This window comes from Trichechus manatus, unplaced genomic scaffold (assembly GCF_000243295.1).
Source record: "Trichechus manatus latirostris isolate Lorelei unplaced genomic scaffold, TriManLat1.0 scaffold00002, whole genome shotgun sequence".
Lineage (NCBI taxonomy): Eukaryota > Metazoa > Chordata > Mammalia > Sirenia > Trichechidae > Trichechus > Trichechus manatus.
In genome coordinates, this window is record NW_004443938.1 from 34827217 (window position 1) to 34840229 (window position 13013).

At 39.7% G+C, this 13013-nt stretch overlaps 1 protein-coding gene across 2 annotated transcripts in view; it reads left to right on the forward strand.

Moving 5' to 3' along the window:
• Positions 1-13013, forward strand: part of NHSL1 (NHS like 1) — a 168929-nt gene that overhangs the window by 132617 nt on the left and 23299 nt on the right. The window lies entirely within an intron of this gene.

Sequence of the window (13013 nt, forward strand, 5' to 3'; positions counted from 1 at the left end):
CCAATGTCATAAAACAATATGTGTACTGACTGTTTAATGAGAAACTATTTGTTCTGTAAACCTTTACCTAAAGTACAATTAAAAAAAAATGAAGAAAAAAAAAGCTATTAGTTCTGCCCAAATTAATTTATAAAATTAACAAACTACTAATAAAAGGTTAGTAGTTTTGTTTGGGTTTGGATTTTTTTTTTTTTGGAAGGAGGGGAGAGGACTAAAGAAAGCGAGTCTAAAATTCATAGCTAAGAAAGCTCTAAAACAGAAGAGCAGTGAGGAAAGAGGAGTGGCCTCACCTGTTACTAAAACATGAAGAATCAGGAATTCTTCCAGTGTGGCACCTGAACATACAGACCAGCAGAACCGGAATACTGAGAACAATAGAAGGTCCAGAAGTAGACCTAAATTTTCACAGGATTTATTATATGATCAAGTTGGCATTTGATATCAGGTGGAAATCAGTAACAGTAAAAGGAGCTTCAAGCCAGCAATTTATGGTGTTCTGTGTTAAGACAAGACACCTAACTCCAATTCATGTTTTTAAAATCCCTCTAGCAGTTGTGGTCATTTTAAACATAGAGTATTGTAGAAGTCCATTTGTAGGAAACATTCTGTTGAGAAAACACTTTTCTTTATATTTCCTAGGTAGCATTGGAGATGGGGCGGATGGTGAGGAGAACAGTGGAATATAAGACACATGAGTTAACAAATGCTTTGGCTATAAAAGATCTTACCTCAAAAGAGGTGTTTACAATGAAGAGTGTCTAATTTGTATCCAACAAATATTAAGCATCTATTATGTGCTTAGAAAAGAAGCACTCTCCCAAAATGAGAATTGCTATTAAGGCAAAAGCTAAGGGTGTATAAATTAGGACAGGGGTCATCTATTCTGGTTACTTATATTGGCTAATCTTGAATAATTATTTTGATTATCCTAATACAGAACACTTACCAAGTAGGATTCCACAATGCGCTTATGGTATGAAGAAAAGTATTTTGCTGATGACACCTAGATAAATTTTTGATATTCAAAGTGGTGATGTAGTATATTGAAAAAAAATTGTTTCTTAACCGTATATATCATGTCTATCTAAATATTAAATACTAAAAACGCTACATGAAAAAACACTGCAAAGGAATTTAGATAATCCCCACAAAATACCTTTTTATTTAACTGTAAAATCAAAGAGTAAGACACTGCTTTAGTATTATTCTAGTCTTGACATTTTTTTTTAAGGCAGTGTATACCAGGCCCCACCAAAGAGGTTATTCAGGTAATTGAAGGAAGTCCAGTTTTAGTTGCCAAAATACTTCCTGCGAGTTAATAGGGAATTTCTCCCACTGCCTGTGTTGGAGGTTATACTTGATGATGTGTTCACTCAGTCAAGAAGACATTTACAGAGGCCCCATTGTCTCAGGAGAAATAATGTCAATCATGCATTACTCAATCTCTTACATAAAATCCACCTGCAAAGAGATGAAATAGATTGGGATTTGGGGCAATAAATTGTTGGCTTTAATAGCATTGATCGAAGCTGAAATTTTCTTTCCTATTTCCTGTTATACTTTGAACTGGCATCTCAAGTTCTGTTGTAGGCCTCATTGAAAAAAAATTTTTTTTTAATCACAGGAGGACTTTAAAAAAGAGAAAGGGCAATAACCTTGCAGTTGTAACTCAAAACATGGGAGAGGCTTATGTAACACGGTGGTTGAGAGCGCAGGTTTGGGGCATCTTTTCCACTTGTCCGTGCTGTATGGCCTTGGGTACGTCGCTTCCCTCTGTGAACTTCAGTTTCCTCAGCTGTGAAGAGATATAAACCATATGTTCTGGTTTGCTCAGGACAGTCCTGGTTTATAACTGCTATCCTGTGTAATTATTAATAGCACCCCCTCTGATTCTGATTTGATTTTGTTTTTTAATTGTGTGTTACATGAAAATTTACAGAGCAAATTAGTTTCCCATTCGATAGTTTGTACATAAAGTGTTTCATGACCTTGGTTTCATCCCCTACAGTGTGTCAACATGCATTCTCCCCATTTCCACCCTGAGTTCCCCATTTCCTTTTGTCCTGATTTTCTACCCCTTCTTGCCATCTCATCTTTGTTTTTGGCCAAATGTTGCCTTTTTGATCTTGAATAATTGATTGTTCTAAGGAATACATTCCTCTTGGGTGCCGTTGTTTGTCTTTACGTGCTTATCTATTGTTTAGCTGTGAGGTGTTCTCCAGGAATGGCTTCAGTACCAGGTCAGAAGGGTTTCTTAGGGCTGTAGTCTCGGGGGTTCCTCCAGTCTCTGTCAGACCAGTAAGTCTGGTCCTTTTTGTGAATTTGGTTTTTTATTCTACAGTTTTTTCCTGCTCTATCCATGACACCCTGTGTTGTGATCCCAGTCAGAGCAATTGGTAGTGGTAGCTGGGTACCATCTGGTTCTCCTGGTCTCAGGGTTATGTAGGCTGTGGTTATTATGTGGTTCATTAGTCCTTTGGGCTAATTGCTCCCTTGAGTCTTTGGTTTTCTTCACTCTTCTTTGCTCCAGACAGGAAGAGAGCCAGAGTTGTATCTTAGATGGCCACTCACAAGCTTTTAAGACCCCAGATGCTACTCACCGAAGTAAGATGCAGAACATTGTTTTTATGAAGTATGTTGTGCCAGTTGATGTAGATGTCCCCCAAGTCTGTGGTCCTTGGCCTAGCAACTTCATCCTACAAAGTGTCTGGTTACATCTAAGAGGTTTCCCTGACTGTGCCCCTTGCATGCCCTATATAAGGCGCACCTACAGACACATAGTAGGAATATCCATCGCCAAACTTATATCTGCTGGTTGACGTGTTCCCTGACGTCCTCCCACACCTCTTGGCGTATCTACCTCTTCATCCATTTGTAAGTTATTGTTTGTTAATGCTAATGTTGGCAGAATTGTCCTAAGCTGTAGTAGTTGCCTGAGTTACCCTTCATTCTTGTATTCCTCTCAGTGTCCTCTCTTGCCCTGGTCATGTTGTGCTGATTTCTCTCAAATTATATGTTGTCTTTCCCTTTACCAATATTAACTCGTGTCTTCTATCTTGGTAAGTTTCACTCCCTCCTGCTTCTGCCCCTGTTAACCATCAAAGAATCTCATTTGATTTTGATAATAAATTACATGATTACCCTAATCTATCTTGGAAGGTTATTGTGAGGTTGAAGTGAGCTAATGAATGTAAAACCCTTAGCATGGTGCTTGGTGCATAGTATATACTCAGTTAATGATAATTAGTATCATTAAACTGCTTATTTTCCCAAACCAGGTTTCAAAGAAAAGGACTAATGGTCAATGTCTGTTTTTATGATGACCACTCTCCCAATCATTCTAAGTTTTTAATCCACCCACATCGAATTTCCTTCCTAAAGCAATGAATTTGAGGGGTTTCAGCAGCTACTAAAAAAGTTTCTAATCATCATGACTTCACAAGTTAACTATATACAGAACTACCTGTTATTATTACTAACTTTTAATATTACTATTACACTTTATAACAATTTCAGGACTTTTTCACAAATTATTTCATTTTCCACAAGAAGGAGCTCCCTCATGAAATAGATATTTTAATAATAACTTGATAATTATTACTGTTGTTTTAATGATCTGGAAACTGAGGCTCAGAAATAGGAAATGATTTTCCCAAGGTCACACAGCTGGAGTGCATCCAGGCCAGGACATGAATGCAAGGGCTTCTCACTTTATATTCCATTTCTTTGCAGTGCACCATATTGGTCAAATAAAAGGATAGGGTTGTTAATTTAACCATATTTCTTCTCATTATGCTCACTATTGTCATCTCTGATTCCATCTTTGACTTGTCATTCCTTTTTTTTTTTTCTTTTCAAAAACCTTTTAAGTGCTGCTTGGTCTCAGTATACAGACACAGTCTAGAAAACATTTTTGATGATTCTAAATGCAGTCATTTGTTACTGAGTCTCATTGTGTGAGTCATTTCAGGACACAGTGGGAATACACAGGAGTCAATGCTGGCTCCATGTGCTTGCTGCTGTGCAAAACGTGGGACCCTGTTACGCTGCCATTACAGGCAAGGGTGAGAAAATCCAGGTCTATAATTTCTAGGTCTTTGTACACTCAAAATATTGAGGGGGTCTCCTGTAACTTGTTTGGTTGCACACATCTCATGACACTGTAATGAGGCATTATTTGTATGTGCCTTTCCTTCTAGGTGGGGGGACAACATCCTGGTCTTGTTGGTCTCTGTATTCCCAACATGGATCCAAGCACTTGACACATGGAAGGGCTCCGACAACTCACGGCAACGATGCAGGATAACTTTGATTGTGCCCATATCATGAATGAGTAAACTGTATGTCGAAGAGATTAGATCACTTGCTTAAGATCACATAGCTTTTAAATACTGAAGCCAAGACCTCTCTTTTTAAAACAGGTTTATTGACGTATAATTAACAAAAAATAAACTGTACATATTTAATGTGTACAATTTGATGAGTTTTGACATATGTATACACACATAAAACCATTGCCACAGTCAAAGTAGTGAACATATCCATCACCCCCAAAAGTGAAACCAGGATTTAAATCCAGATGTATGACTCTGAAGCCCAGGTTTTCCCTCCCACAATGAGTACACGGGGGAATAGAACCTTTGCTGCAGTCCTTTCCTCCTAACCACTCTCTTATGGGGAGCATTGAATTGATGAGATACTGTAAAGAACATCTTTTACAACCCACTTGTCCATCAGTGGAGGAATGGATAAATAGTGGGTTGTATGTACATGTCTGTCTATCCGCATTGCACATGCAGACAGGCTGTGCCTCAAACTTGCGAGCAGCCATTAGACTGCTAGGAGTGAGACACATACACCCACTGGCATCAACCACTCTATGAATGCTACATTTGTCTGTGATCGAGCTGAACACAGGAGATACTTACACCGTTTTGGCAAAGTGAAAGCCGTTATTACTTACAGAAAGCAAACAGTGAACAGTGACAACAGATTCTCAAGAGAAGAAATGCTTACCCTTCCCCAGATTACCCATGTCCTTTCTTAGGTCGTTGGGCAGGCATGCTGTGGTTCAGATCAGATGCTGTGTTCATGTCACTGCTGCCTCTGGCTGCCACCATGCTGCTTCAGGCCCTGCATGGCTCCCGAGGCTTCTGCTCTGCCCCTGGGTCTCGCTAGCCTCTGCTGCCAGCTCCTGCCACACTACCTGGGCCTGCGGGGCTCTCTTGCTGCCATGTTACCTGAGCTTATGCTGCCAGGGGTAGGGGGGAGTGTGCAGCCCCTGCACAGGGCACACTGAGGCCTCTCTTGCCCTGCACAAGCGTTAGAACTCTTTTAGCTCCACTGGCAAGCCTCCGTCCCAGAGGCATCCATCTCCATCCTGCTGAAGGAAGACCCCTGCACAGGATCCTCCAAGGGAGCCCCTGCATGGGGCCCACTCAGGCCTCTCCCCTGCACAGACAAGTGTTACAGTTCTCTTAGCCCTGCCGGCAAGCAAACTTCCTGCCTGAAGGCTCTCAGCTCTTGCTCAGTTGACTGGCAAGTCCACCACAGCCGCCTCTCACTGTCTCTCGGGGTCTTCAGTGTTATGGCTCTTTTTTCTGGGTCTAAGAGGTTCTCAGTGCAGGGACCCCGGGTCCTTAGCCTAAAGGATGCGCTTCACTCAAGACTCTTCTTGATAGTAGTGAGGTCCCCCTAAACCTCTGTGGGGTTGGCCCTTATGTAAGCCAACTCCTTGCCAATTTCAAGGCATGGTCCTCCCAGCAGGACAACAAACTGACTAGTCCCCTCAGTGGACCATAAATCACTCAATTTGCATAGTCCCAGCCAATCATTTTGTGGTAGACACAGACCATGGCTAGAAAGGCCATATAAAGTGATTTGTTGTACTGCGTGAGTTATTGGAATGGAATATTATACCCTAGTGAAATGAATGAATTATTCATTCATTCAGTCATATAACATGAATGAGTCTTAGAAACATAATGGTAAATGAACAACATTACAAAGAGAATGGTACCATTTTTATAAAGGTCAAAGCAAATCTAAACATATGGTTTAGACATATTTATACACACACACACATCACAAAAAATAAGAGAATGATTAATACAAAATTCAGGATAATGTTTACCTCTGATGGAGGAGTGAGGAGATGGAATCAGAGGGCAGGATCGGATCAGGGAGGTGGATTGGCAGTATTTTAGGTCACACATTGAGTAGTGAGTTCTCCGATACTGATTAGGTTATGTCATATCATTTCTTACACAAAGAAGATAATTTTTGAAAAAATTACTGTATCAGTTTAAACACTTACGCTCTCATTAAATATTTTCATAATTTTGTGGAAAAGATCACATAATAAGAGGATAGTCTAAATCCAAAATGTTTTCATTAAATATGCTAAGAAAGTTTAGAGCCCTTGATAAAGGGATTCGGTCAGTGGTAAAGGAACAAATATATTGAATAAGCGAGAAGGAACAATTAAAGTTATTTAATAATGTGAATGTGGAAACTACCTCCTCCCAGACATCATGGAGTTGCTAGATGGGCCATCAACTGTGCTCCTGTATTGGTCACTTTCTTCCTCCACCTCCCCCCTTTTTTTTCGTTGTTGGCTCTGGGCAGGGATGGTGGGGGAGAGAACAAAAATAAGTCAGAGTCTTTCTTGTCTATGTATAAAAAAATCAGATGAAGAAGCATATAGCTAAAGACTGCAGAGGTTTTGGCACCTAATAAAACTGTCTAGGTTTTTTAAAAACCAAGAGATAATTTAATTCTAGAAGGAAAAAAACAGAGAACTGAGCAAGTATTCTGCAAAAAGGGCCCCAGTGTTTGTTGATGTCCTCTTAAACAGTGCTCTGTATAGACCTGGAGTTAGAAAACCAAAAAGGAAGAACATGCTCGGCATTTCTCAAGCTGAAATAACTGAAGAAAAAATTCAAGCCTTGAGTTGCAATACTGAAGGATTCTACAGGGAAAATATTAAATGATGCAGGAAAGCATCAAAAGAAGATGGAAGGAATACACAGAGTCATTGTACCAAAAAGAATTGGTGGAGGTTTAGACATTTCAGGAGGTAGCATATGATTAAGAACCGATGGTATTAAAGAAAGAAGTCCATTCTGGACTGAAGACATTGGCGAAAAACAAGGCTCCGGGAATTGATGGAATATCAATCGAGATGTTTCAACAAATGGATAAAGTGCTGGAACTGCTCACTTATCTATGCCAAGAAATTTGGAAGACAGCTACCTGGCCAACTGACTGGAAGAGATCCATATTTATGCCTATTCCAAAGAAAGGTGATCTAACAGAATGCGGAAATTATTGATCAATATCATTAATATCACGCAAAAGGAAAATTTTGCTGAAGATCATTTAAAAGTGATTGCAGTAGTACATCGACAGGGAACTTCCAGAAATTCAGGCTGGATTCAGAAGAGGATGTGGAACCAGGGATGTCACTGCTGATGTCAGATGGATCCTGGCTGAAGCAGAGAATACCAGAAAGATGCTTACCTGTGTTTTATTGACTACGCAAAGGCATTCAATTGTGTGGATCATAACGAATATGTATAACGTTGTGAAGAATGGGAATTCCAAAACACTTAATTGTGCTCATGAGGAACCTGTACATAGATCAAGAGGCAGCCATTCGAACAGAACAAGGGAATACTGTGTGATTTAAAGTCAGGAAAGGTGTGCATCAGCATTGTATTCTTTCACCATACTTACTCAATCTGTATGCTGAGCAAATAATCCAAGAAGCTGGACTATATGAAGAAGAATGAGCATCAGGATTGGAGGAAGACTCATTAACAACCTGCGTTTTGCAGATGATACAACCTTGCTTGCTGAAAGTGAAGAGGACTTGAAGCACTTACTGTTGAAGATCAAAGACTGCAGCCTTAAGTATGGATTACACCTCAATTTAAAGAGAATATCCTCACAACTGGACCAATAAACAGCATCATGATAAATATTGAAGTTGTCAAGGATTTCATTTTCCTTGGATCCACAGTCAACATCCATGGAAGCAGCAGTCAAGAAATCAGACGACACGTTGCATTGGGCAAATGTGCTGCAGAAGAACTCTTTAAAGTGTTCAGAAGCAAAGATGTCACTTTAAGGGCTAAGGTGCGCCTGACCCAAGCCATGCATTTTTCAGCCTTTTCATTGGCATGTGAAAGCTTGATGATGAATAAGGAATACTGAAGAAGAATTGATGCCTTTGAATTATGGTGTTGTCAAAGAATATTGAATATACCATGAACTGCCAAAAGAGTGAACAAATCTGTCTTGGAAGAAGTACAGCCAGAATGCTCCTTAAGCGAAGAAGTCAAGACTTCGTCTCACACACTTTGGACATGTTATCAGGAGGGATCAGTCCCTGGAGAGGTACATCATGCTTGGTAAATTAGAGAGTCAGCGAAAAAGAGGAAGACCCTCAACAAGATGGATTGACACAGTGGCTGCAAGCATAACAACGGTTATGAGTATGGTGCAGGACCGGGCAGTGTTTCATTCTGTTGTACATAGGGTCACTATGAGTTGGAAGCAACTCATCGGCACCTAACAACAGTAATATAGATCTATAAGTGCTCGTTACAACTGTCTTTACGCAATAATAATTAAGTAAATGCTAAGTTTAGCTCTGGTTATAACTAGGTTTTCTAATTTGAAAAAGTTATAGCAAATTTAAAAAAAAAAAAAAAAGGGTGGGTTAATTTGTGTTTCACAGTTAATCCCACTGTTGGGTAGCTTGGCTGTTGAGACAAGGAAACCACACTTCAGGCCACACTGTCCATCTGGTGGGAGCCTCTTGACTTCCAGACCAGACTTAACAGTCTCAGCATAGCAGGACTTACAGCATCCAAAAACCACAAAGCAACTGCTGGCGTTTAAAAAGGTGATCTCCCTTTCTAAATTAAGCAATTTGAAATGAAAGGAAATTAAGGAGTTGTGGTTATATAAGTTTCATTTGTGACTCTCCATTCCTTCCAGGATCAAGGTGTAGGATATTGATGAACATTATTGACCAATTGACAGGTTTCAAAACTGCATTTAAGTTCTGGAAGGCAGTCAATTTAAAACTCAATATTAAAAAAAAAAAAAAAAAGTAATTCAACCTGTATTCAGGAATTCCAGGGGCATAGAGAGTGTAGAGACTACATGAGTCATTCTGTTTTCAGAACAGAGAGAAATTAAGTGAGTTGCTTATAACATCCAGCTGGTAAATGACAGAACCAGAGTGCTGGTAACATACTATTTTTTACTCTGAAGTATAATGTTCTAGCCATTATACCACACTGTAGACTCTTAAAGATTTAAAAAAGATTCTGTTCTTCTTTAGAGATATAAATGGGGGTCTTGTTTTTAGACCAGAAAACTTAATTATTTTTTGCAAATATTGCCAAGTTGTTATTTTACACTGTTTAACAGCGGAGACTTTAAGGCTGGGACTGAGTTGCCCACTTGTGAACTTTCCAAAAGTAAAGTTACTTTACTTCCCTAAGTCTGCATTTCCTTATTGATAAAATGCAGCTGATGCTATGAAGATTAAATGAAGTAATAATTCCTATAAAGCTGCAGCCCAGGACCAGGCATATAACAACAGTTAATAAATGGTGACTCTTGTAACCAAAATTCTGAAATAACTTTCTATGGAATTCTGATTTAAAAAAATTATCATTACTAGGCAACAGACATTCCTTCCTTCCTTTTTTTTTAAAAAAATTCATTCAACAGATATTTACTGAGTGCCTGCCTTATGCTAGACACTAATCTGTGAGCTAGGAAATAGAGAACAAAAACAGACAAAAACTCTACCCACATGGAATTTACATTCTCTTGGGAGAAGACAAACAAGATGAGTAAAATATATGTATGTTAGCAGTATGTACTTTAAAAAAAAAAGGGAAGAGGGATAAAAGTTGGGAAGAAGTTGATATTTTAATAGGGTAAACAGGTAAGACCTCAACAAGAAGGATATTTTTGTATAAACACCTGAAGGAAAAGAGGGTGCTATGTGTGTGGATGTCTAAGGGAAGAGCATTTCAGGTGTACTTGGGAGCAGCAAGTGCAAAGGCCCTGAGGCAGGAGTGTGCATGGAATGTACAAGGAACTGCATGGAGGTTGGTGTGGCTGAAGTAGAATAAATAAGGATAGTAGGAGATGAGGCCAGAGAGATAACAATGGGGCCAGCTGGTGCACCTTGTAGATCATAGTAAGGACTTAGGAAGGCTTGAGTAGACCAATGACATGACTGGACTTACATTTCAAAAGGATCCTTCTGGCTGCTGCGTTGAGAACAGACTTGGGTGGGAGAGGAATGGGGGGAGCTGGTCAGCAAGGGCAGAAGCACAGAGACTGTTTAAGAGGCTAATGTAATAATCCGGAGCATTAGAATATCCATGTTGATGGAGTAAGTATGATGTGTTCTGCCAGTGAGATGCTGGAATTTTTCCTCTGTGTCTGCTCTGTATATAAACACGGGGAGGGAAGGGAGCCGTATTATTCCAGAAGTTATGCCTTCCTGGTTTTTTATTTTTCCTCAGTAAATTGTAGTACTATTTAACACTCCCATTTGCGTATAACTTTATCTGTGCCCTGTTTGTCTGGGAAGTTTTCTTGGAAGGGAAGAAGCACTTTATAAAATGGATTATCTTTGTCATTGTCATACTGGAGCAATCTCTGGTGATTGCCCATGGCAGCAGAGGAAACAGTGAAGTACTGTTTCATTGTGATAGTTATCAGTTCTGACCCTATCAGTCAACTAAAGAAAAGAAGGTTACTGGGGCTGATGAGCACCATTGAGACACATGTAAAGGTAGAACAGTGCTTCACTTGTCACCCTTGACAGACGTCATAGGAACAGGGAACCCTCTCTGCAGGATGTAGCACCATCACCCTGAAGCTTTACTTTTCCTTCTTTTCAAACTTAATTTGGTCAAGATATGCTTTTTTCCCCTTTCAAACTCCTATGCTATATTTTAATGTTGCCTTAAAAAAAAATTAGTGTTTATATCCAAAAACTGGAATAACCTTTTAACTTACCAGATTGAGATTCAGTCTCACATATGTGACTTCTTGCATGCGCTGTCGTGAAATTCTCAGAGAAAATTAGTTTTAATTTCTGTGTGTGTATCTGCACCTTAAGGGTTGTTGTTAGATGCCATCAGTCAATTCCAACTCATAGCAACCCCATGTGACAGTAGAACTGCCTCATAGGGTTTTCTTGGCTGTAATCTTTATGGAAGCAGATCGCCAGGTTTTTCTCACGGAGTGGCTGGGTAGGTTCGAACTACCAATCTTTCCGTTAGCAGCCAAGCACTTAACCATTTGCACCACCAGGACTCCTTTACTTAAGGGTGGGGGAGAGAATATATGCTGTGAATTAAGCTTAACAGCAGTGTCACAACTGCAAAAAGGCTGGAAATAATTAATTTAACATCAGTATGGTTTGGCTCCGGTGGCTCAGTGGTTAAGCATTTGGCTGCTAACCAAAAAGTCAGCAGTTCAAATGCATCAGCCTCTCCTTGGAAACCCTGTGGGGCAGTTCTACTCTGCCCTATAGGGTCGCTATGAGTCGGAATCAACTTCACGACAGTGGGTAGTAGTACTAGTAGTATGGTTTGGCTGCCGTTGCCAACTCAAAAATCCCTTTGTCTTTTAAGGGTCCATGTGAGTTGTAACAGCTTTACCAGAATTGTATCAAACGTTAATGGATATAGTGTAATTTCATTTCATAATAAGATGCCAGTGACATCTGCTTAGTTTATAAATTGAGTTTCTTTAATTGTCAGTTTATATTTTTATTTCCACAATCCCTTTATTATCTGTAGTCTCCTTGCAATAAAAGAAGAAAAAAAAAAAACAAGTTGTTTGTCATGATTTTGCTTTTCTCCAGTCACAGTCATATGACCTCCACTTTCGTATCCATGATATTTAACAGTTTTAAACACTTCCAACTGATAATTTATCATCTCCTTAGATCCTAACAGTGACCCTGTGGGATATGGAAACTGGGGGGAGAAAAAAACAACCCATTGCTGTTGAGTCGATTCAAACGCATAGCGATCCTGTAGGACAGGGTAGAACTGCCCCGTAGGGTTTCCAAGGAGCGGCTGGTGGATTCGAACTGCCAACCTTTTGGTTAGCAGCCAGGCTCTTAACCACTGCAGAGGATAGGCAGAATAGCCTCATTTTACAGTGAAGGAAACTTTAAGATGCAGGAGCAGCCCAAGGTCACTAGACTGGTAAAGTGTAGAGTGAATAGACTCAGTTCTTTAAATTCTAGTCTAGGGCCCTATTGCCAACACCAAACCATTTTCCTTAGCTCTTGTGTAGTCCCTTTCAGATTTGTGGAGCTCTTGTAGTTGTAAATATAGATACTGTGCAGCATGATGAATACAGTGGTAGCAGTGCGTAGTGATGACAGTGTTTTTCTAAGTGCATGAGTGTTCTAGCTGATGCGCTTATAAGTTTTCTTACCTGTGTCCTCTTCAAAACATGTAAAAAATCCAGAAAGGCACCAGAGCATGCTCTTTTGAAATAGATCAATCCTCCCAAACATAATGTTAAGGGAAAGAAGTAAGAATGTATAGTATGGTCCCCTTTATATAAAGTTCAAATACAGGTAAAACTAAGCTGTTGGTTAGAAGTCAGGATAGCAGTTACCCTTATTTAGGGATGTATGGATGGGGGTGTGTGAATTGGTCTGGGTGCTAGTTGCACAAATGTTCCCTTTGGGAAGATACATTGACTTTTTCTTCTCCAGTAAAACTTTTTAAATGCCTCATTTTCCTAAGCGGTAGCTTAGTTAAATGCTTTACATTTGAAGAGCTATTGTTATGTATTTATTGTCTATTATATACTGCCATTTCCCCACCATCGTCAGTTACCTTTTGTTGTTCTTCTTGCTAAGCACGTTGCATTTATGTTGAGTTCTGAGAGTTTTCTTGTTACACAGCCAGCTGCTGTGGGGCCATGTTGAAGCCCGTCATAAAATG